The following is a 6,382-nucleotide window of genomic DNA, read 5'->3' as shown; positions in this document are numbered from 1 at the left end:
CTATTTGCGGCAAGCGGGGGCCACTCTTCATCGCGGTGCGCAGGCCTCTCACCGTCGCCACCTCTCTTGTTGCGGAGCACAGGCTCCAGACGCTCAGGCTCAGTAGTTGTGGCTCACGGGCCTAGTTGCTCCGCAGCATGTGGGAATCCTCCCAGACCAGGGCTCGAACCCGTGTCCCCTGCATCGGCAGGCAGATTCTCAACCACTGCGTCACCAGGGAAGCCCCAGGATTTTTTTTTTTTTTTTTTTTTCCCCAGCAAGATTCCTGGAATGTTGTTCTCCAGCAGGACCACTGGGATTCTGGGCCTGCACTGTCCAGTATGGTGGCCACTGGCTACATGTGGCTATTTAAAAGTGATTAAAATTAAATAAAATTAGCAAGCCGTTTCCTCAGTCATAGTAGCCACATTTCAGATGCTCAGTAGCCACGTGTGGCTAGCGGCTGCCATAGTGGATGATGCAGTATAGAGCATTCCTATCTTCACACAGAAACTTCTATAAGAAGCTCTGGATCAAACTTTTGTAAATCAGGAAACTGAGGCCCAGAGAGGCGACATGACCTGGCCAAGCATGTTATGGCAGATCTGGGCCTAGAACATAGGTACCCCATTCCCAGGCCTGACTCATTGCCGTACCCCCTGCTGCCTCCTTCCTCTATGCCCCTCTGGGCTCCCAGCTCAGAGCCCCTAGTGGGTACAGCACAGGGCCAGGCGGCTGCATTGGTTGGTCCCAGGGGATGTTTGTGACTGAGCAGAGCTCCAGATGCTGCACATTCCTGGTAGGGTCAGACCTGCCCTGCGGCAATCAGGGAATTAGCCTCTCAGAAGAGCCTCAGATATTCTTTCCGGAGCTGCCCTCTTCCTGCCCGGCCCGGGGGGCTGGTTGGTTCAGGAGCGCTCTCGGATCGCCTTGGGTGAAGCTGAAAGGCTGCGTGGATTCCCTGTTGGAGAGGTACTTCTGCTCAAGGAGGGTTCGGAGACAGGCAGGAAATTGCACCTCTTGCATCTTCTAAGGTCTCCAGGTCCAGCACGAGGGGCATCTGGGAACAGGGTTTCTGCCATTCCACCCTTGGGGCCGCATTTGGCGGGAACCGGATCTGCCCTCACCTGCAGCCCTGTGGCGGGTGTGATGTTAAGAGCAGGGAGACCGGCGTCCGGGGGTGGAGGTACGAGGGGCTGAGAGGCCAGGGGAGGGGGCGCCCGGGAGCGCCCTGACCTCGCCGGCTGCTGGGAGGCGGAGGGGATGGGGGTTGGGGGAGAAGAGGGGAGCCTGGCAGCCAATGAGAGGGAGGATCTCGTTTCAAAAGGGTTAACCCACAGCCAATGGGAGCCTGGGGGAGCGGATCCTGCTCCCTCCATTCAAGAATCCCAAGTATTCAAGATGGACGGCAGGGAGTGTGGAAGGAGAAAGGGGGCGAGGGGGGAAGAGCGAGATCGGCAGAGGCCAGGGCGCGGCGGCCGCTTGGTCCCCGGACCTACCTTGGTCCCGGCCGGCGGGCGGAGGGGCGGCCGCCGGGGATCCGAGCCCGGCCCGGGAGAGGAGCCGGCGGGGCGCGAGAGGGCGTGAGAGAGGGGGTGCGAGGCCAGGGAGGGAAGCCAAGAGGGAGGGAAGGGCAGAGAAAGAGCCCGGGAAGAAGGAGGTGGCAGGCAGAGGAACGTAAGGAAGCGCACTGTGTAGGTATCTGAGCGCCCTGAGGGGTAACGCCACCGATTTTCGGTTTTATTCTCTCGGTGAGGGGAGGGGGCTGGTCTGGGCTCTTCCCCTCGTCTTCCTTCCCCCTCTTCGTCCTCCTCCCCTCGTGGGCATCTCTTCCATTTGTTCCTTTCGCAGCGCTCGTAACTGGCGAGCAGCAGGCACGTCGTGCTGGGGCGGCTTCGCGGTCCTTTCCCCGCGGGGCGGTGGTGCCCAGGGGAGGGCGGCTGCTGCCGGGCTGAGGCCGGGCCGTCTGGGGCCGGGCGTGCCGGGGACTTGGCGGGTGTGTTCAGAGGGAAGCGCCGTGGCCGAAGGGCTGCAGCCGGGCGGGGAGTTGTGCATCTTGAGAAGTTGTGGATGAGCCAAGGGGCTGTGTGCGCGTGTGAGGCCCGCTCTTGGGCTGAGAGTTGTGGGGTTTTGAGGGGTGTGTTCTGTGGAGCAGCCGTGGCTTCGCACTCCGGGGCTTGCTGTTTGGGTAAGTGTGTAGTGAGGGCTGAGTTGTGCAGCGAGTGTGGCTGGGAGTTTGCGTGTGCGCGCGCGTGTGGTCCAGCCTCTAGGTGTGTGTGTGTCCTGGGGGGGGGCACCGTTGGGCGTAGAGGGCGAGCGCGCCCCCTCCCCCCACCTCCCCCTGCCCCTTTCAGCCCATTCACGGAACGGGGCTTTCAGGACCCTCCCGGGCCCCTCCCCCTCCAGTCGCCATGGCTGCGGGGAGTGGGGGGAGGAGACAGTCGGGGCCAGCCCCTGCCCCTGGCGCTCCAGCTAACCCTCCACCTGCCCTTTCTCTCCCTTCCGCAGGCTGGGCCCCATCCCCCGCTGCTCCGGGGAGCAGGGCCCGGAAGATGGTGGCCAATGAGGAGGGGGAGTGGAGAGAACTTGAGCCGGGGCCTCCCCTCCCCCATTTCCTCCTCGGTCTCCACACCCGCCTCTGGAAGGAGCTGGGGGATGGCTCCTGGGCCCACGCTGGGGGACGGGCCCTGCTGGCTGCTGAATCGCAGGGCCCGCTCTGCAGTGAGTTGGGTGTGAGAGCCGAAGGGACCTTGGCCCCAGCACCGTCTCCCTTCTCTCCCCTGGGAGAGATCTGGGAACTCCTTGGTGAGGAATCTTCCCCTCACCTCCAGGAACTTGCTGGGCAGTCCTGCCTTTGCCCCTCTGCCCCCTGTTGGCATGATCCAGTTCCCTGCTGGGACTGCTTTGCTCAACCCGAGAGCAGGGGCCTGGCGACTGGCCCTAGTGGGGCCTGGGTCCCCGTTAGAACGTTTTGCAGATTACAGGAACAAACTCTGCCTAGGAAGGCGGGAGAGAGGCTCTCCTGCTTCCTGAGGGCGTGGGAGGGGGCCGGAGGGGAAGCCCAGAGGAAGAGCTCCCAACTGGGAGTCTGTCCGCCATTCCTCTGGCCGCCGGCTGTGGAAGGCGGAGGTTATCTCCTGGAGGCCTTCCCTGATCGGTGTACCGGGGAGTTACCCCACAGCCCCTGACCCTCTGGGCTGCACACAGTTCACCAGGTCAGAACTGGAGCTGAGCTTCCGGGGCCACAGCTCTAGCCAGGAATGTGCCACACTAGAGCTCTGCCTGGCTCTGAACCTTTGGCTGGTGTCAGGATTGTTTATCCAGGGTTTAAGCCCGTTAGACCAGGCAGGATGGGGAAGTTCTGGGTGAGCTGAAAGCTCCCTAACTGGAGTCCCTGGATAAACAAGAAACAACTCGGATTCTGATCCCACTGCCAATGAAAGCCTATCTCTAACGGTGAGGGAATCAACCACACCGTTTCGTTTAATGCTGAACCCATCAAGTGGATTTAATGACCTCCAAGAGGAGATGCAGAGGTGGAACTTCACCCGCAGCTTCCACCTCCAGAAGCACCTCCCCTCCTGTGCAGCCTGGGGACCCTGTGCCTTTTCTCCACCATCCCTCTGGTCCTGAAGGTTCATCTGAGGCTGTCCCCTTAAGGCCTAGAACTTCCCTTTATCTAAACTAAAAAGGAGAACGAGCTTTGGCGTAGGGGGGAAGAGAGGGTTCTCTGGTCCTGGTCAGCCAGCTCCTCTCTGGAGGGATGCTGCCGGAGATACAAATCCAGATGAACACAGCTTCATGTCACCTCCAAATTTGGGGGGTTTCTACCTCTCATTTCCTGTGAAGATTGAGTGCCAAGCTGCCTCCTTGGACCCTGTTCCCCCAGCCCCAAAACCTCAGGGAAAAGGTGGTCTTGATGCTATAGGAAGGGCGTGAGGAAGAAGGCCAGAGGAGTGGAGGGAAAATAGAGGATCTACGCCGAGAATGGAAGAGAAGGGAGGAAAGCTGTACTGAAGATGGGAAGGGGCAGAGGGAGGCCAAGAGAGCTGAGTGCCCCGGAGACTGAGAGAAGGGCTGAGGAGGCAGGGCTGGCATGCCTCTGCTGCGGGCCGGAGCTCTTTTCACATTGTGCTACTGTCTGCGCCTATCACTAGCAGTGCAATGTTAAAAGGGCATTGGCCGTGTAGTGCTACCCAGCGCCAGCTGCCTCCTCAGCGTTGAGACTTCCTCACCCAGAATCCTCCCTATGAGTAGTCCTACGAATAGCTCACATTTATGGAAGCGCTTCCACGTGCAGTCCACGTGCTAGACACTAAATACATTATGGTGGACCTCTAATGACTTTGGCAAGTAACACCCCCATTTTACAGATGAAAAAACTGAGAGTCAGAAAGGTTTAAGCAGAGCTGCCAAAGTTTTACAGCTTTTAAATTGCAGAGCCTAGATCTAATCCTGTCCTAAGTCTTGACAGCTCACCAGTCTCTTTGGAGAGGGTTGAGTAGATTCTCAACTGAGAGATTGCCGGAGCTGAGGGGTAGAGGGTTTTGATGCCACCTGCTGGTTGTATGAGTATCTTCCAAAGGTTCAATCCTTTAAGGATACAAGTAGTGGCTTGTTGGCTTAGAAGGAGTTCCCAGACTCAGTTTGGGATTGGAGGGTGGGTGGATAAGATTGGGAGAATCACTGTTAGGACCAGAATAGACCTCCATGAGAAAAAGGGGATGCCCAGGAAAGGAAAAAGGGCTAACCTGAAAGGACTGGTCCCTGGGGACAGGAACTCGTGTGCCCCTGGCATTCCACACCTGCAGCTCCTTCCCTGGCTCTTGGGCAGAAAAAGGAGACCTCATCTCCACCTGCAATTCCCAGCATGACCCCTCGTAGTCACAGGGTATTTGACAGTGGTGCTTCTCCGGGGCACACCTGTCTGGGCATCCAAGATTCGGACAGCACTGCCCATGGCCTGATCTTGAAGATTAAATAGGATCCCTTGAACCCAGCTCAAAGAATGATTCTTCCAGGAGAGACTACAAAGAACTTGAGGGCAACGACTGCCAGTTACTTCCCTGTTTCCCACAGTGTCTAGTTGGCTTAATAAGTAAATTGAGAGAGAGGCAGATTTGGGGAGCTTTAAGAAGGTAGCTAGTTTGTGTCTGATATTCAAAGTCAGATTTTCAAGGACAAGCCTTCCTGAACTTTGGTGCAGGAAGTGGAACTGAGAGGGACAGGGTTTCTGGGTCACTTGCTGGAAACTGAGAGAAGGCTTTAGGCATCACCAGGCATGTGGGAACTGAATGACGGGACAGACCCCCATCAGGCCTCTTAGATGGGGGTGCTGGACGTCATTCCTTCATGGCTTGATTTGCTGCCTTCTAGCACCTGTGTCTTCCAGGTCTCTTCCTCCCTTCTGCCCAGACAGCCTCTCCATCCTGACGTTGACAACAGTATTTGAGACGGTACATGTTCCTTTTTTTTCATTCTTAACATTTCTATTTGAGCCTCTTCTCTGGGCACAAAACAGCCATTTGGTGATGTGACTCCACTTATTAAGAAACAAGAAAATTTCAGTGTTTCCTCAATGCCCTTGAGATGAAATTCCTAAGTGCATTATGGCCTCTGCCTATCTTTCCTGTGCTATCTCATCTTACCCACTTGTATCTGTGCTCCAGCTTTGGAAACTTTTATTTCATCTAAACTTGAGCCACTTAACACACAGTTCTCTCGGCCTAAAATATCCCCCTCCCCCCAATCTTCCACTCTGCCCACGTAACTTTTTTTTTTTTTTAACTATAAATTTATTTATTTATTTTTGGCTGTGTTGGGTCTTCCTGCCCGCGCGCAGGCTGTCTCTAGTCGCGGTGAGCAGGGGCTATTCTTCGCTGCAGTGTGCGGGCTTTTCTTGTGGAGCACAGGCTCTAGGTGCACGGGCTTCAGTGGTTGTGGCACACGGGCTCAGTGGTTGTGGCACACGGGCTCAGGAGTTGTGGTGCACGGGCTTAGTTGCTCCGTGGCATGTGGGATCTTCCTGCACCAGGGCTTGAACCCGTGTCCCCTACATTGGCAGGCGGATTCTTAGCCACTGCGCCACCAGGGAAGCCCTGCCCACCCAACTTCTCATCCTTCAAGTGCCATCAGAGTCATCCCTTCTGCAAAGCGTTCCTTGACTCCTTAAGTCTAGGCTAAGCCTCTCCTACAAGCTCCCGAGCTTACTCCCCCATCCCCGCTCAGAGCCCTTGTCACCTACTGGAATTGCCTGGTTCTTGTTTGTCCTCGCGCTAGACCGAAAGCTCCATGAAGTCAGGCCGTGGCTGCCTTGTTCTCCACTGCATCCCCAGTGCTGAACAAGGCCTGGCAAGTAAGAGGTGCTCTTACAAATAGCTGCAGTATCAATAAATGAATCTGT

The sequence above is a fragment of the Lipotes vexillifer genome, unplaced genomic scaffold, assembly GCF_000442215.2.
Source record: "Lipotes vexillifer unplaced genomic scaffold, Lipotes_vexillifer_v1.1 scaffold977, whole genome shotgun sequence".
NCBI lineage: Eukaryota > Metazoa > Chordata > Mammalia > Artiodactyla > Lipotidae > Lipotes > Lipotes vexillifer.
Note: the sequence above shows the minus strand (reverse complement) of the source record.